Source organism: Miniopterus schreibersii (genome assembly GCF_964146895.1).
Source record: "Miniopterus schreibersii genome assembly, chromosome: 3".
Lineage (NCBI taxonomy): Eukaryota > Metazoa > Chordata > Mammalia > Chiroptera > Miniopteridae > Miniopterus > Miniopterus schreibersii.
Window position 1 is genome coordinate 99,503,945 of NC_138103.1, and position 18,694 is coordinate 99,522,638.

Consider the following 18,694-nt stretch of genomic DNA (forward strand, 5'->3'; position numbering starts at 1 on the left):
TCTCCATTGAATGCTGGAAACGCAGCAAATTCAACAATATACAACAGTTTTGAAAATCATTTTTTAGGTAAAACATAAAAATGTAGTGACTGTGCTTCCAGCTGCCATTCAAAAACGGTCCCCATTCAACCGCCTTCTGGAGCCCTTTTGTCATTGAGCGAAAGAAAACTCTACGATGAACACCAGGCTCTAGAAAGGAGGGTGACCCAGAGGCTCATTTAGTCTCGAAGTCTTTCTAGCTTCTCTCTACCTTCTAATACAGGCACATGAAGCTTTAGATCAGGCACCAATTTCACTTAATTCATAACAGGAGGTGATTTTGTCAGCAATTGCTGGGCAGTTTCTTTAATTAGCATCTAAACTTAACCTTCAAGTGCCCCATTCTCAAATCAGTATGTAGTTTTTTCTACAGAGTCCTTAAGACTTCCAGATATGTTAACTGCTTGGATTAGTGCTTCTTTTGTTATAGACTAGACTTCTGTCAGTTTTCTTTAGAATGTCATTATAACCCCAATGAATTGCACTTCTTAGACTTGCTTCTGTGCAAACCAATCCACAATCTATCTCCAGTTGGCCAAGCTTCTCTGTGAGAAGTGTAGCCTAAAGCTTCCCTTGCTGTGAGGCACCTCCTGCCTGATCAAGTCCTTTCGCATCAGAACTCCAAAAGAGTTTGCAGAATCGAACCGGTATTTCATGCGTTCACCTTTGGTGGCCTGCCTGCTGTGCTTAGACGTTTGCTCTAGTAACTTCCTGTTTCCTCTGTTGATTATGAAATGAAACATTTAAAGCAGTGTATTTAACTTAAAAACTTAAGCATCTCTCTCCTTTAGTATATATTAGACATAGGATAAAGTTAAGTCCATAGTAAAACTTGTTTAAAATGTACTTTATCATAAGCATCATACTCACCTTTTTTGTAATCTTTGAGTTGCCATATCAAAAAAGTAACCATTAAACAGTCCTACAGTAAAATAGCTCAGCCGGAGTTTGATGAGGGCTGGCGAGAAACCTCATCAGACTTCCAAGTTTGATTGCCACTGCGATGGCATGTGATCCTCGCCCACCCTGTGAACTGCTTCTCTGGAAACTTCAAGCTATGTTATTGGTATCCCAGAAAACCTCAGTTTGGCAAAGCAAGAAGACTAGTCTGATGAAGCCTGTGTGAATGATAAATTGTGACGAGTCCTGGGGACAGGTCCTCCACAATGGCTGCTTCTCCTGGGGGCAGGAGATACCAGAATCCCTGGGCAAGATGAGTGAAGACACCATTTTGGTGCCTACCAAGTCAGAACGATGAAATTAAGAGGAAGAAGCATGAAGAGGAAGGAGTTCTTTCCTATTAGCAGTCAGTGTAGCATCATTTCCCTTAGACACACTGGCAAAGCGATGCTTGTCTTGTCATAGGATAGATGTTTAATAAATACTGATGACCTGACTATGTCATAACACACAGAGAAATTGAAGTGTTGACAAGAAGGGTGTGGAGAGTTGAGGGCAAGGGGATGTGAGTACAATCAGGTGATAACTGGGAGCTAAGCTGAGAAGTTCAAGTTTGGTGTTAGCCTTAGATTAATGGCAGCATCCAAACTTGATGACCAGCCTGCCATGGTGGATCCCGTTCAGGGCCTTGGAAACATCTGGAAGTTTTTAACATTTGAAGCAAGATGGAGAAATGTTTTGAATATTTTGTAGGACTCAGGACTTTGTATACCCCTCGTCACAGTATGACATTTTAATTCCTTTGTTTTTGTCCTATAAAGTTTAGTGTTCTTATTTATTCCTCACAGTACATATGGAGTATGTGAGAATTATGTTGTCTGAAAAGTACTTTGAAAACCACTTGGGACAAGATGAGAGTAAATAAGATTTCTTTATTAGCTAATAGGATGTAAGTTTGGCCAAGCTAGTGCTATTTTGGGGATCGCTGTCAAAAATCAAAGACAGAACACCTACACATATTTATTGAGCTATTACTGTGTTCCCAAGAATGTGCTGGACACCCTGGAGAACATAAAAGTATAAGACGTGACCTGTGACTTTGGGACCTAGCATTCAAGTTAGGAAGGAAACGCTAAGAGTGTACATGGTGTGATTGTACAACAGTTGACAATTATACAATTCAATGAAAAGTTCTATACAGACTTTAAATGCTATGTTTATTTAGAGGGAAGGGGAATCTGTTTGGGCTGAAGTATTGCGGGGGAGATTTATGGGCAAAGTGACTCCCTAAGCCAGGACTTAAAATATGGTAAAAATGTTTTGGTAGGTAGATGTTCTGTGTGAGAAGGTTGGGAACTGGGCACCAGGCAAGCATATCTGGAGCTCACTGGGGTGCCTTGTCACACGCGAGCAGGCAGGGTGTGTCAGGCTGTGGATTTTCTACTGAAAGTCCTTCTCATCACTTATGGATGCTTCATAGAGGTCCGTTCCTTGGGTAGGGCTCTTGGATTGGCCACCCTGAGCCTAGTTCTTGCTGGGGGGTGGTGACTATTGCAGGGTGTCTCTGAATACTTCTCTTGTATGAGCTTTATATAAATTCAATTTTAAAACTTCTCTCTGTAACAGTATTCCAAGAGGTCTACTAGATGCCAAAAGTATGGCTTCCTTTCAAGAACATGATCTTAAAAAGACGTTCTAATGGTAGAATTGGCTTGAAATTCCTCCCTCCACCCTGCTTCCCTGCTACATGCTAATGCTGACAGTCTTGACCCAGTGGATCATCCACCAGTGATTGTCTCTGCCAGGGCATTTGGAAATACAGTTGTTATAAGGACTGGAAAGAGTTAAAGGCTTTTACTGCCTGGACTCAAGATGCTCAATTTCTGTAATGCCAGGGACGGTCCTGCACAAGGAGGAATTGTACCTCCTCAAGGGCCAGCAGACCCTGTTGCAAATGGAGCCCCACAGCCTCAGTTTATTTATAGGTGAGGAAATGGGCGTCCCTGAGAAATGACAGGAGTCCCCTGGATTAAACTCCGCTGTGACAGAGATCTGTAACCCAGTTCTTCCAGCTTTCTCTCCAGGGCTCTTTCTGTTGCACTACATTCCCACCCATGAACGTTGACTAGAACCGTGGAACAGCATGTGTTTACTCCTGTCATTCCTCTGTGTTAGCTCTGAGTGGGTGGGTTGTGAATTGAGACAAGTGACACGACCAGCAGTTCTCTTCACTGGGAACAGAGATTTGCCTGTGGATTAGGCTGGCCGATGCCCTCTGAGCATCAACCACTGTGAAAGCCTAGAAGTAGGTTGACATTTTTGAAAGGACATGAAGCATGCTCTGTAATCACAAATCTGACTTGTCTTGTTTGACTCCAGCTGTGCCTTTTACCACCTGTATGATCTCAGCAAGTCAATTTAGCTCTCTGAGCTTTATCTGCAAAATGGAGGGGAGGGTGGGGGTTCCTCCTCTACAAGACTGTTATAGTTTAAATGAGCCAAAACTGGGCCTGGCCGCCTGGCCCACGTCGGGCACGCAGAAAGATGATCCTGCAGCTCCGTTCTGAGAGGCTCTGAAAAAACATCAAACCTTCACCCCTGAGAGATCCACTAGACACCCATTGCTACTTTTCCCCTCCTCCTCTCCCAGGGAAATGGTTACGGCTGGCTCAAAGGAATGCACGGACTGGAGTCTGCAGGAAGGAGAGAGAGAGTTTAATGAATTGGCCAACCCAGTGGCCCAATGGCATGTAGATTACAGATTAGGACAAAGTCACAGGACGCCTTGGGTTAGGGGTTCAGGGTTGTGCTGGGAGCTTATTGGTTAGAGGTCAGGTAAGGATAATGAATCACTTCTTCAGGTCTTGAGGACAGTTCTGACCTCTGTTCTAACACCCCTCTGGGAAAGTAGCCAGGGGGTCATTCCACCTGAAACAACTTCGATCAAGATGTTATCTTTAGCCTGCAGAGGTCTGGACCTTGTGACCAGTAGTCAGGTCTGGGCTGTTCTTCCTGGGGGATTGCTGAGGTTGCTGATTATTATTTGGGGGAAAGGCTAGGTCTTGAGGGATATATATGTATGGAGAGAGATGGACAGACAGATGACTTCTAGAACTAGGACTTGAAGCTAAATTTAAAGTCCGAAGGACTCTCAATTTCATTTGAACTACTGAAATTTCCATCCTTCAGGAGAGGACTGCTGTCCAGAGTTTAGTTCCTTGTGACTTCTCTACCAGGTTGCCTAGACTGTTGCCATACAGCAGAAGCGAAAGGTATATCCAGATGATTATTGGTGGCTTATGAAGTTTGGATTTAAAAATCAATACTAAAAGTCATTCCTAGATATCTATGTTTGTAAGAGATTCCTATCTGCTGTCGATGGGAGACCCTCCTTAGACAGAGTGAGATTTTGGGTAAGTTAAGGGACAGTTGAATGTTGGCCAATTGGGGTAATGGGCTTTGTGGTAAAAGGCCTTTCTTGGTAGATGGCAGCCTCTGATGGTGAGCTATGAGACCTGAGAATCCCGAGTGCACACCAAAGCCAGGAGTGTTTGGTCCCCATTAGAGTAAACGTCCCCCAACTAGGTCATGCTCTCATATGAGCCTGTTTTACTTTCTTCACAGCACTTATCACTGTCTAATATCTTGTTTATTAATTTTTTTCCTGGGGGGTTTTTGTCTATGTCCACTGACAAAAATATAAGCTTCCTAAAAGTAAGCTTCCACTGACAAAAATGTAAGGGACCTTTTCTGTTTTGTTTACTTTATATCCTACAGAAAATGCTTAGTAGGTTTTGATTGAATTAATGAATGTATGCGTTTTCATAGTTACCAGAAATTTTTGTTAGCATTCTTCCAAACGCTTATTTCCCTTCCACACATCCAAAAATGTGTGGCTTTCAAGCACATCAATTCCCAATGTATTTATAATTTGGTGAGATTTCTTCATGGTATGGACTGAGGAGCTCTTTCCAGAAACCGAAAAATAATCCGGACAACTACAGTTATCTCCCTGCCAATGACCATGAACTGATACACTCAGTAGCCACCTCACTTCATCAGCAAACATAGTTAGGAGTGATGTCTTGGTTTGGATTTCTTCCAAATGCACACCATGACATAAGGATTCAGATAAAAGTTTGTGAAAGTGAAATGAAGCAAGAAAAGAAGCCAATAATGGGTGTGTTGTAAAGCAAGTTGCACCCCTTGACAACTGGAGTTTATGATCTGTCTGGAGAGAGTTTGGGAGCCCAGGCAAAACATACATCTTAGAGTCCTTTCGCCCAAGGTTGAAAGAGTTTGAATATTTACCCACCAACCATCATCAGACAGTAATTCCTGGGCACTTAGGCTAAGCAGGGCAAAGCAGTCTCGGGATTCTAGGAGAGCCTTCAGGCCAGGCGATGCGGGTGCTGGCGGTTAGAAATTAGGCAGTGTGAGATCATAGGGTGAGAGGATATGGCTGGGGAAGGACAAGCAACTTGCACTGGATAATTTGTTTTTAAGGTAGACTTGTTATTTGGGACTAATTTTCTGTTGACAGAAAAGTTGCAGAGATGTCGAGTTCCTGTATATCCTTTGGCCAGCTTTCCCCTAATGTTAGCATCCATAATCATGGTATAGTTGTCTAAACAAAGAAACCAGCATTAGTATAATACTGTTAACTAAGTTGCAGATTTTATTCAGATTTTTCTCAATGTTTCCACTAATGTCCTTTTCCTATTCCAAGATTCAATCCAGAATACCACATTGCGTTTAATTTTAACGTTTTTAGCCACTGTGCATACGTGTACTCTTATTTTGACCCTCTCATGTGTTCAACTAACTAGTCTTTGTAACTAGATAGTAGGTTCTATCTAGTGATATTGACAGCCAGCATCATGTTAGACACAGTATGTTCTCAAAGCAACTTATAGGAACAAAACTTTTTCAGTAGGCGTGTGTATAGCTGAGCCTCCATCCATTAGCTAAGAAATAACTCAGAATAGGGCAACGACTTAGAACTTTGGTTTTGAACATATGTCCTAAAGGTCAAAGGTGAAGCAGGACCCCCTAAATCAGACACAGCCCAGTGCCTCCAATGGGCCTAGCATTGTGTGTGCATGTCACATTTAATCCTGCTGAGAGTCACATAGCCTTGAGGTCTTTACACAGCTGAAATGAGACTCACGGGCATTAAGTCACTTGCCTAGGGATTTGCAGGTGGTAAATGACACTGCAGAGATTACAACTTGTTCTCTGACTTTGGAGCCTATAGTCTTAATACTATAGTCAATTACCTGCTCTTCTCCATTTGCCCAACCCCTATCCTTGGTGCCATGTGACTGGGCATGCAATCTATGACAAGTCTGTATTATCAAACTGCGGCAGACGCCTGGTATATTTAGCAGTTAGCTGGATGAAGTGTTAGCCTTGAATCTGTGGGTTATTTTCAAAACCTATCTAACATTGGTAAAACCTGCCATCTGGACATCCACATACATCCGCCACAAAGCTCTTGAGAAAGGCACCTGTCTGCCAGTAATAAAGTATGGGTACAAGGCTAATCACAGGCTTGGAAGCAAGCATCTCTGAAAAGCAGGACATCGATATTGTACAATAATTCATGTTTTATTTTATAGTGCGTTTGAGTTTGGATTGTTGGCCTCCATTTCTCAGACTTTCCATAGTTACCATTTTTGGTGTGGTTTTTTTTTTTTTTAATGCTACATGAGGGATATGGAATATTTAATAAAATCTTTGACTAATCTTTATACTTGCAATAGCCCAAGGGAAAATTACCCTTGGTTGCCTTGGCACTCAGGAAATGGAATTCAGAAGGAGAAATCCTTCTAAATCACTTGAGCTTTGACGCTGGGATGATAAACAGCATGGATATCCAGGCTAGCCAACCCTGAAATTCCTCTAACCTCTAATTCTGCATGGAGAAAAGACTAGGCTTTAAGGTTTCTTGTTTATTTTTGCTTGGATTACAAGTTGTGGGAAGCCTGGAGTTAGTATCTAATAGCACAACCTATGTGAAACACAAATTTTTGGCTCATAATGAGATCTACAAAGATACAAAGGGACAGTCATGTAAAAATGCTTATTTTTTTTTTCTTGGAAGGGATAAGCAGGGATTGACTGAAAGGTATTCCCTTCAGACTCTAACGTTTAGAGCATTGCGCCTTTTTTAAAAGGAGAAATGCATTTCCTTTCAGAACATATGTGTGACACTGTTTTCTTCATTTAAATGGCTATATTAAGTTGGCATGGTTTCAAACTATGACCTTTGACCCTTTGTACGTGGGATTACAGGCACAGTCTGTTCATGCAGATTTGTAAACTGCTGGAGCAAGACCCCTGGGGCCCTGGAATGTCCCAAGGAGAGGGCCCAGCTGGTGGCACTGCTTCCTCCACCCCTGCAGAGGGCTCTGCTCTGGCTTACACATGCGCATTTCTGAGAGAGTTGAGGTTGCCAAAACAGCCCCTCTTAAAAAAGCAAGCAAACGAAGATGCTTAAAGCCGTTATGTTTCCTTATATCGTATAGATTGCTTTCTGGCTGCCTCTCTTTAGGAAGCCCTTAGATTTCTAGAGGGAAAAGCACTTAGCTTTTCTACATCCAACTTCAGATTTACTTTCATAACTGCTAGATGTGAACTCCTAAGGGCAAAGGACTGGGTACTGTCTACTCAGTGGGCACCCAGTAAATAGGTGGCTTCACTAATTACCGTATGTGGACAATGTTAGGGAAGTGCTTATTATGACTGGGGGAGATACCAAACTCCTTTTCATGTTATATTAACCCCCCACAAGACCCCCATGATTTACCTAATTGTACATTTGGAGAAACTATGACATGTGGAGGGTAAGTAATTCATACAAGGCCCCTCAGTAGGTAAATAGCACAGTCCAGATGAAAACACAGATCTTCCTAATTCCAAATGTGTCTAACTCCCCTGCTTCTAACTACTGCCGATGTGGTGCTTTTAAAAATACGTCCACAAATTCTTCGGTTTTCCTTCCTTCAGGAGGTGGAGTCCAGGTTCCCTCCCCTTGGGAGTGGACTGGGCTTCGTGACTCATTTCTCAGGAACAGAGTGAAGCGGAAGGGGAGATGTGCAGCTTTGGAGACTAGATCGTTCAGAGGCACTGTGGCCTCTGTCTCAGTTCTGTCTTTTTGGATCACTCATTCTGGGGGAGCAAACTGCCCTGTTGTGAGCTGCCCCAGGGAAAGGCCCACATGGAAAGGAAGTGAGGGAGGCCCACCACCATTGCAGTGGCCTTGGTGGTAGAGCCTTCAGGCTCAATCCAACCTCAGAATGACTGTAGCCCCTCCCACTGAAAATGTGTTTACAACCACATGAAAACCCTGTGCCACAAACACCCAGCCTGAGCCTCCTCTGGATCTTGGCACTTAGACTGAAAGGGGGAAGAAATGATTGTTGTTCTAAACTGTAGTTTGAGGTTAACTTGTTATGTGGCATTAGGTGACAAAGGTGGCCTAACACTGCCTTGATCAGTTTTTAAAAAATAGTCTCAATGTCATAATATCTCAAGTTTTGAAATGCTCAGATGGCAAAGAGAACATTTCCAGAAAAAACAACATACTGCCGAATGTAAGTAGTAAAATATATTTTAATGCCCAGTTAACGTAATAGTTACAAAGACTTTCCTGGGATTTGGGATGTTGTAAGTCAAAGGACAGTGGCTTGAAAAACCCATGGTTTACGAAGGAAGGATGTTAGTAATAACCGTGTTGCTGAAGATAACATTTTGAGCTTTTTAAAAAATCCTCCCGGGAAAACTCGGGAAGTATTCTGTTTGGTAGGTTATCGCTCACGATCTTAAACAATCCGGAGTGTGCTTGCCCTTCATATGATCTAAAGCAGCATGTAAAGCAAAGTTGAATTTAATCTCTTCCCCAGTGACTTGACTTAGCCTTTCGAGGGGTCTGGAGAGCTCGCGGGTCAAGCTATTTCTTGGTTTGCTCTGCCCAACAATGGTATTAACTCTGCTATATGGCCACTTGCAGTTTAATAAGTGACTTGGGCTTCGATTCATATCTTTTGAGCTTACGCCCAGGAATTTGTAGATAGACGTTGGGTTATGGTCCCGTAATTTTCATTTAAAGATGGACTCTGAAAGGTGAAAAAAAAAGATTTAAAGTATAAAGAGGGGATGTAAAGGACATACATAGGTACTGAATTCAGAGCACTTGAAGTCCTTATAGAAGATCCTAGATGCCTTGCCTTTGCAAAAAGCATGTGAAAGTGATTTCCTTATGTATTGACAAAGGGATTTAAGTGAGGTAAGGGATTCATTCATGAAATGGATGTGGCTAGCTCTTGTGTGCCATTCAGAATGAATATAAGTAGAGATGCTGTTTTCCTGCCCAAGGTGAAGAACCCAGATCAGACCCTCCCAGGCCTCCTTTTCAGTGTTTAGCCCCCGCATGCAGCTTATACCCTGAGTTCCCAAAACCACTTTTCATAGTGAACCAGACTTCGTAGTTTCTCTTGCTCTCTATTCATGGGTTTGTGCTGCAGGGCAGGATAAAGATGGCTATCGGTAGCCTGAGTATAAAGACCCATCATTTCCATAATTCATGACTCACAAACCCACTTACTAATTCAGTGTACACTTTGCCCAGCAGAGCAGTGCTCTGGGTGCTAGAGCACTATGATAAGCGATTTAGAACTAGCCTCTGCCTTGCAGCAGGGAGCTCACGGTCTAGGAGAGAGGAAGGCATTAACCAAGTATAATGAACTGTTGTAAGTCATATCAAGAAAATGTATAAGGGGGCCTGATCCAGGTTGGAGCTTGGTTAGGGAAGGCTTTCAGAAGAGATATTTAAAATCTACAGAAGTAAAGTAGGAGGGAGGAGGAAGGGCCACCTGGCAGAGGGAATGAGAGCTGGAAGGTCCCCAGGGCTGTTGAGAGCTGAGAACAATCAGTGGTCAGAGCTCAGCGAGGAGCGTTCCCTGAGAAGGGTGCAGAGAAGTAACCGCTCTGATCCTTCCCTGCCCGGCCTTCCTTTCCCGCTGAAACCCCTTCGTTTCCTTTTCCCTACCGCTTTCTCGTCATTAGACTCACGCCTTGTCCCATCTAAGTTTCTCGTGGAATTGCCTTACCGCCCGCCTGTCACCTACCTTTGGGATCCGCATCTGCCATCTCCCCAGTAGCCTCCCGACAGAACCTTGCAGATCTTGAGCGCTCTGTGACGTTCTCGTTGAGAAGATTAAAGAAAGGGACCTAATGTGTAAAGCCTCATTGTAATTTATTAGTTTCATCAAGGGAGAAACCTTTTTTCCTTTTTTGTATACCCTCCACAGCACTGTGCTGGGTGGTGAGCCACAGTGGGTGTTTAGTAATTAGTAACTGATGGATTTATTCTGTATTTGATAGTTTTTTGGATGCTTTTGGGCTTCAGGAGGCTTGGCCTGACAATACAGGTTTTAAAGGGCAACATTACTACTGATGCACATTAGGAGGGAAATATGGCATCTTTTAAAGCCCAGCAAATAGAAGAATGAATCAATCATGAGTCAGATTCGTTGTCGGAACTGTGCCACCATCAAGCACTGAAGTATTAGTGGTGATATCACTAGAAAACATCCCACTCTGAGAGCCCCCAGGGCCAGTTTTAGGCACTAAAACACCAGTCTCCATGTGTTCTGCTAGGGCAAGGACTTGGTAGTCCAGTGACCATGGTGGTTTTTAAATTTTTTTAATTTGTAAATTTGACATGACCACTTTTCTGTTTCTTCCCATCTCTGATGGTGAGTTTCCTGAAAATATTCTTAATTTCTCCTGATTTTTTTTTTTTTTGCCCATAAAGGTTTTATGTTAAATGTTCTTAGGATAAGGTTGGGTTACATCATAATTATAAAAATTACTTACAAAATTAACAGATCTATATTGTTTATACTTCTAAATGCAGAGAACCGGGAACTGTCTACACATTGTATAAAATTTTAAAATGAATTAAAGCTTGAAAGTCAAGGCAATTACCTAATTTTAAGACATGAACACGAAGACCTCTGAACTAGACACACATTCGTTCAAACGGCACTACAATGGTGGGAAATACAAAAAGTGCAGCATTTCCAAGGAACCAGACATTTCGACCATAATTATCTATTCCTGTTTGTCTTTGGAGAACTTTCGTTTTTTAAATACAATCAGCTTAAGAATGTTTTCAGGCACTACAATTTGTGACAATCATAACACTCTTCTAATGGGTCACAGTGTTTGATTTCTCCTGATTTAATCACAGCTAAAGACTTAGGCAGATGCCAGGAGAGACTGCTCATGTTTCCTCCAATGTGAAAATGTACTTCAGTCAACATGCACTCCTGTGTCACACACGGCACTGAGTAGAGAGACTCAGGCTTAAGCTCGGGGTGCTTTAGAGAAAGGAGCAAATTTGTTTTAGTTTTTTATGTATTGTAAGGTCCTTATTGAGCTATAATGGACAAATAACATTGTGTAAGCTTAAGAGAGACACCGTGGTGATCTGATACGTGTATGTTGTGAAGTGGCCACCACATTAAGGTCAGCACATCCGTCACCTCACACAGTCACCTGTGTGTGTGTGTGTGTGTGTGTGTGTGTGTGTGTGTGTGTGTGTGGTGAGAACATTTAAATTTAAGATGTACTCCACCAGGACATTTCAAGTACACAGCACAGCATTCTTTACTGCAGTCACCATGCTGCCCACTAGGTCTGTGGGGCTTCTTTATCTTGCAACTGAATGTTTATCTCTGTTGACAGCTATCTCCCCATTTTCCCCACTCATGGCCTCTGACAACCGCCAAACTATTCCTGTGAACTCGACTTTCTTAGATTTCATGTGGGAGACCATGCAGTGTTTCTCTTTCACAAGACAGACTCATAATGGGGCAGTTGAAGCTAACATTGCAAAATGACCCCAAACACGACTGGCCTGCTGCAGATAGAAAGAAGGCACAGTTGTCCCGGGAGGCAGAGCTGCCCGGGAGCCCCCTTGGGCTCTGACCCACGCAGATGGCTCAGCAGCAGTTAGCTGAGCTCAGCCAACCTGAGATCCACGCTGAGGCCTCATGAGTCAGGCCCTCAGGAGGCCATGCAGCGGACCTAGGCTTTGGGATCCTCCTCTTGGAGGCACTGACCTGGACTCACACTAGCCTGAGAGGAGGCAGCGCAGGCTTGTTACTCCTGGGGTGCCATGGAGGGCTTCCCAGGACTCATTATTTTGAGGTGATTCCTGAAAGTTCTCAAACCATCAGACATAGAAAAGGGGGAAGGGTGTTCTTAAAAGGGGACAACCCAGAAGCATGGAAATATAGAATGAGATGGTGGGTTAAGGAAATAAGAGATTAGAAGTGGCTGAAACAGAGAGCATTTGAGGGTAGGTGAGGGAAGTGCGGCTGGAAAAGCAGGCAGGGTCCAGACGTGTGTCAGGGATCCTGGCCCTTTTCTGGGCCCAGTACGTAGCTACACTAGAATTTCTCATGTAGGTGAGTGACATCAGATTTATTATTTTTTTATTGAATGTATTGTGACATTGGTTAATAGAAATTATACAGGTTTCAGGCATACAGTTCTAGAACACATCATCTGTATATTGTATTGTGTGTTCACCCTCCAAAGTGAAGTCTCCTTCCGTCACCTTTTATTCCCCCTTTACCTTCTACCTCCCTCATGCCCTTTCCTTTTGGCAGTCACCGTACTGATTATCTGTGTCTATGAGGTTTTTTCCTTTGCTTCATATCTTCACCTTGTTTGTTATTTTAGAACAATTCTCTGTGGAGGAGAGAGATGCTTGGATTGTGTTGACAGGTGTGTTTTTAAATAATAAACCCAGTGAGCAATAATAGCTTGATTACTCTTGCACAATGAGTGGGGTTTTGCCACCATTTTCATAGGTTGAAAGGAAGGCTGGTATTTATGCCCAGATCTTTTGAGATGTAACTAACACGAGGCTGTATTCTGCCTTGAGGACAGGCATCCCTGTCGTGTGCGAAGAGGTGGTCGAGAACCCAGACAGCATCGTTAAGCTAAGTCTGTTGGTATTAGCGAGGGTTCAGCTCCAGGGAAAAGAAATCCACCTGGTTAGTGGCAGTGAGGAGAGTGTCGGAGAGTTGCCTGTTCCTGTTTTTGCTGTTGAGGGCAAAGCAAGCTTTCAGCCTAATGAGATGGGTCCTGGTGACCAGTCTGCTGTGCCCTCACTGTCAACAGTGACCTAACTGATCCTCCCCTTAGGCAGCTGAGACCTCGTAGTGTGTTTCCTCTGAATTGGTCCTAGTCACTGGCATTTCTCTGGGACTAATTTTTGAGCTTTCATGGAACTTTATTCCTGATTTACACGGAAAGAGAACTTTGAAAGTCCTGCAGTCACTCACTGAGCAAGTTCTTATTGAGGTTCTGCCTCACCTTGCTGGTGAGGGAGGGACTGACATGTCCTCTGCCTTCGCAGTTTCCTGTCCAGTGTCCACGTTGCATCATGGTCACTGGATTTAGGGAAAGGGACTCCAGCATCGAAAACTAACACTAGCATTTGAAATATTTACAAACTACGTATATCGAAGCCCAAACTCCGGTTCAATGGCAAAAAAGTAGCATTTATATTAGTTAATAGCATGTTGGGGTCAGTGTGCTCGCTCTCTCCTGCTAGCTGCAGGCTGCTTTAATCTCTGGACCCCGTCTCATCGTCTGTGGAATTAATAGGTTTTCAACTCTATCTGCGTATTAGTCACTTTAATGCTTACCTGTGACCAACTACATCAGAACTGCCATTGGAGGAGGCAGTGACAGGCACATCTTCAAAGCCTCCAGGTGGCTCTTTCTCTTTTCTTCTCTCTAAATTTTTTATTTTATTTTTGAAGCCAGGGCTGAAACCTACTGGACTAGGTTGGAGGTCCCAAATGGAAACCTGTGAGTTTTCTCTGCACAGGGGTACAGAATTATTTCTTAAATTAGTTGCCAACATTTGAAAAGAAAAAAAGATTTTCAGTTTCCCTTGAAAAAATAGGAAAGATTGGGCAACAATTGTGCTTTTATATCTGAGTGGCAAAAACTCAACAGAGTAAACCACAGCTTCTACCGGGCTCACTTCATTCATTGGTGTTGCCTTCCTGGCTCTGGAGGGCCTTTTCATTTGTGAAACTGAACTGGATTGTCTTAAAAGTATCGAATTATTTGAATTGCTTGTTTCCAAAGCCAGAAAACCAATGGCAAACAAGTGACACCTTTATCTATAAACTAGTTGTTATATGAAATCAAAGGGAACTTAATCATTGAAGATGGAAAATCCCCGGCCAGGTGGAGGGGACAGAGGGCTAGGGCACAGCAGACACTCACCCCGCCCACCCATGCTACCTGTAGAGGGCACCTGCTGGGGAGGGTGTAAAAGGGAGGGGGCCACAGAGGATTAACTCGTGTTCCGGGGGTTTTTAATGAAGCTCCCTCCCCTCTGGCGTTCTTTCCTGCATGGGAGCTGGCTCATTAGTTGGGATGTGACCGGCTCTCCCTGGGGAGCACAGAGGCTACTATCAGGGCTTTGCATGCTGCTTCCTGTGCTTTTTTCAGGGAAGGGTCCTCAGGGTCTTGCCCTCCTTCCCTTCCCCTGTGACTTCTTGATGGGTCTGCCTGAGAGCACATACTTGCAGGAGTGGGGAGGTTGCTTCATGTGGCTCATTGGCAGCTGCCTGAAATGAGATCGAAGGTGGGGTATGTTTGAATTAATAGGACTTTACTTTTTGCAGGTTGAAAAATACGTACTTGATTTGTGTAGGCCCTCTTGCCTGGAGTGGATAATCCTTTGTGCCTTGCTCCACGAAAAAAAGTACACTGTCAACTTGATGATGGGCTCTATATATGATGACAATAAGAAAAATAAGTTGGTGAGCACTTGATGTGCCCAGCGTGGTCCAGGTGCTCAACCCAAATATCTCATTTATTCCTCTCAACTACCCTCTGAACTTAGGTGCTGTTGTGGTTCCTGTTCTACTGATGAGGAATGTTGGGGCTCCAAGCACTTATTTGATTTCCCATATTTCAAAGCTAGTGGGACCCATTACCTGTATAACTAGACCGTTGTTAGCAGTTTTTGGTAAATTCAGACATGTCAGGACTCACTGTTGTATATTAAATATTTTTTTCCTAGTTCCTCCAGTTACTGCGTTGGATATGTTGTTATTATCTGGTGATGTTGTTTACATGTGGTGGATTACTGAATTCGTGTAACTTCAAAATTTTTGAATTTAAGATTATTGCCTATATTTCCCACCTTTAACTTAGGAAAAAAATGGCACTGGTCGCCCAAGCAAATTGCTTACTAACCCTATGACCCTGGGCCTCTCTGCGCCAGTTTCTTTGGGGATAAATGAACATTATAATATATACTTAACCTCAGCCCATATTGACAATATTTCATCAACCCTACGAAGCGCCCATGTGTATCTTAGGTGCTGTCTAGTCACTGTGATATGGACTATGAGATGAACATAAAGACAACTATCGGTGGAGAGTTTCCTGTTTTATAGACTTAATCCTCTTAAAGGTTTTTCAATCGGTTGGGCAATGAGAAATTTTCTCTGACACACAGGCTGCAGGGTTGCTTACGTGTGGCTCAGCTTCCACACTAAGTTGACACATGAAGTGACTGTCCTTGTACAGCTCATGCCAAGTGGTCAGGAAAAGATGTGTTGGGAGCAGGATGGGGATGGTGCATAGTATCTCTTGTCTAAGCAATTTAAATTATGAATTGAGCCTTTTGGCCATTGTTTTATGTGTGGTGTGTGTTGTGTGCTTGTTATAACTAATGGTCTTGATTTTATGGCAAAAATAGCTGCCTTTAAAAAAGTAAATGACTGAGAACAGGGGTCCACATGCTTCTTAGAGCCCTGTCCTGTGTGTACCTGTGTGTCTGCACATGCATAACTGTGTGTGGGTGTATATGTGAATTTTTATATATCTATAGCTGGTTTGCGTGCAGACTTACTAACACTAATGCTCTGTATAATTACTGCAGTGAGTTCAACAAGGACAGCAGTCATGAAAAGGCCAGGAAATATAATCGTCCCCAGTAAATACTTTCGCTGCCCAAGAAACGTCTTTGTTTTTCATATTGTGGGATAAAAATAAACATTTGTTTTAAAACAACTTTCTCATAAAGTTCTCTGGTTGGCGCATACAAAACCAATGTTTATTAACTCTGTCTTACGAAGTTAGTGAGGGACAGATGCTCTGGGCTGGAATCTCTCCTACTCACTTTAAAGATTTGTGACAAAGACATTGAGGAGTTTTAATTTTTTTTAATTAGTATGTATTGGGTGTTCCATGTTAGTTTCAGGATAATTTCAAGTCTTTTAAGGGTTACTTATTAATACAGTTTTAACTATTACTTGTTCAAATTCTGTTAATGCAAATTTCTGTTTTACAGAGAGGGCGTTTACTTCCAACCTCTTTAGTCAGGCCTACCTTGAAAGGAAATGATGCCAAGCTAGAGAAGCTACATAAATCATATCCCCTAATACCTGTTTTCTGGTGCTAATAAACTAGGCTTTTGACTGCATCCAACATAAAAATGAATTACCTGCTTGTTCATACTTCAGTGCCAAAGGCTAAATGCCACCTTTTGTTACCCTGTGTCTCAGTCCAAGGCTTTCACTAACCTTTGCTTCCTGGTGTGAAATGCTGGGCAGGGGAATCTGCAAGATAATCGTGAAAACTTTCACTTCGTTTCATTTATTAAGAGCCTGTAAGTGAGGCAAAGAAATGGAAAGATTAGGAGTATGACACGGGCACAGTGAGCTGAATGGGCTATTTCTGTGTTTGCTAGCAGAGCTAGAGACTTGATGAATAAGTTCCATTATCTTAACACTAATGTTCTAGCTTTTTGAAATTGAAACTACTTCACCTCCCACTCTGCGAGGGACAGCATGAGAGTGGACTGATCATGGGCTTTAGGCCTCTATTCAAATCCTGCTCTTACCGTTTTCTAGCCATGTGTTGTGTATGGACTGAATGCTTGTGTTCCCCTCAAATTCCTATGTGGAAGCACTAACCCCTAATGTGACTGTATTTGGGAACAGGGCCTGTGAGGAGGTGATAGAGGTTAAACAAGGGTATAAGGGTGGGGCCCTAATCCAGCAAGGCTGGTAAATATATAAGAAGAGAAAGAGACACCAGAGCTGTTTGACATGTGAAGACACAACGAGAAGGCGGCTGTCTGCAAGACAGGAAGAGAGCTCTCACCAGCAATGGACTTGGCTGGCACCTTGACCTTGGACTTCCAGCCTCCAGAGCTGTGAGAGATGCCTTTCTGTTGTTCAAGTCATCCAGTCTGTGGTATTTTGTTATGGCAGCCGGAACAGATTAGTATACAGTAGAAGTAGGTTACTTAAATTTACTTAGATAAGAAAATTACTTAAAATTTCAAATCCTGACTTCACCATTTACTGTAGCCACATAAACACATTACTTTTTCATCAGCCTGCAGAATGGTCTTGTTGTGAGTTTTCAATGAAATTGCACATGTACTTGTATACCGTCTTGCCTGACCCACAGTAGACACTTAGTTTTGTTTCCAGGAAGTTTGGGATGGATCTAAATTATGCAAACAGTTTGCTTTGGGATGAGTGCTTATTCCTCCCTACAAAGGTGTCACCTGCAGTTGGAATAGTCCTGTGACTGATACAATAATTTTGCATGTTAAACTCGTATTTTTATCTGCAGGGTGTTGAATTCACAAATACCATTAATCAGCCTAAAAGCAATAGAAAGTTTTTCCTATAGTTAATAGTCGATAGATTCCTAGGGAATCTGGGAGAAAACGAAGGTTTAATAATGAAACTATATTAACGAAGCTCATTTGAGTACCTGTCAGTAAGGAAATAATTATCTTTCATTGTTAATCAATGAAGACCAACTGGCATAATTAGGCTCTGGCGAGTGTTCTTCAAATGGCCTTCTAGTACCTCATTCGGTATCACTTGGGCACAAAAAGGCTGCTGTGCTTCAGAATGTATTCCAAGGTCTGCAGCAGCCCCACCTCCACCATTGGCCATGCAGGTCCTTGCCAAGGAGGGTGCCACTGGGTCTTGTGAGTGTGGAAAGAGGTAGGGGACAAACTTTGCTTGGCTGGCAGGAAGGCCAGCTGGCTGAGTTTTGCCCCCTCCCGTCTCCTGTCTGTTGACCCCATTGGGCCAGAGTGACCTTTTCCTAAACTCAGACCTCATTTTTTCATTCATTATCTGCACAAAATTCTTCCGTAGTTCCCAGAAGTCTCTGCCAGTGGCCACGTTTATCATCTTGCAGATGGAAGACTGTTTGCTTCCCACTGTGTCCCCCTTGCATAATGACTGGCAGTGCAACTGTGATTTCCTTGGGGAGGCTGTCCCTCACCACCCTTGACTGGCTATGTGTTTATATAATAATTTATTCATGCTGTCTTCTTGCCATAGTTCCTCAGCACCACAAGGGTGGGCCTGTGTGTGGTGTTCGGTTTCAACTCTACCTCTAGCACCTAGTTCAGGGGAAAAAGGCTTGAAGGTTTATCCAGGGGAGGGTAAGGCGTGAGCACCTGCCCTGAGGAAAGCAGGTGGGTGCTAGCAGGAGAAACTGGGGGGGACCTAGTTGAGAAGAAAGAGAATGCACAGGAACTGAGTGTGACCTTCTTCAAGATCCTCCAAGTTGGATACCTCAGAGGTGGTAGAAATAATCCCTGTAGTGTGTGGGTCCCCTCTTCCTGTCAGAGGCATGGTGCCTAGGGACCAAAAGCTGCTGCTTC

At 43.1% G+C, this 18,694-nt stretch overlaps 2 protein-coding genes across 2 annotated transcripts in view; one reads left to right on the top strand and one right to left on the bottom strand.

Moving 5' to 3' along the window:
- Positions 1 to 18,694, top strand: part of GHR (growth hormone receptor) — a 187,044-nt gene that overhangs the window by 5,501 nt on the left and 162,849 nt on the right. The gene's annotated exons all lie outside the window — the stretch shown is intronic.
- The window catches only part of TMEM267 (transmembrane protein 267), a 429,802-nt gene continuing 414,974 nt past the window's right edge, over positions 3,867 to 18,694 (bottom strand). Inside the window, exon 4 of the transcript XR_013998532.1 lies at positions 3,867 to 3,876. The gene's annotated coding sequence lies outside the window, so the exon portion shown is untranslated. The remainder of the gene's footprint in view (positions 3,877 to 18,694) is intronic.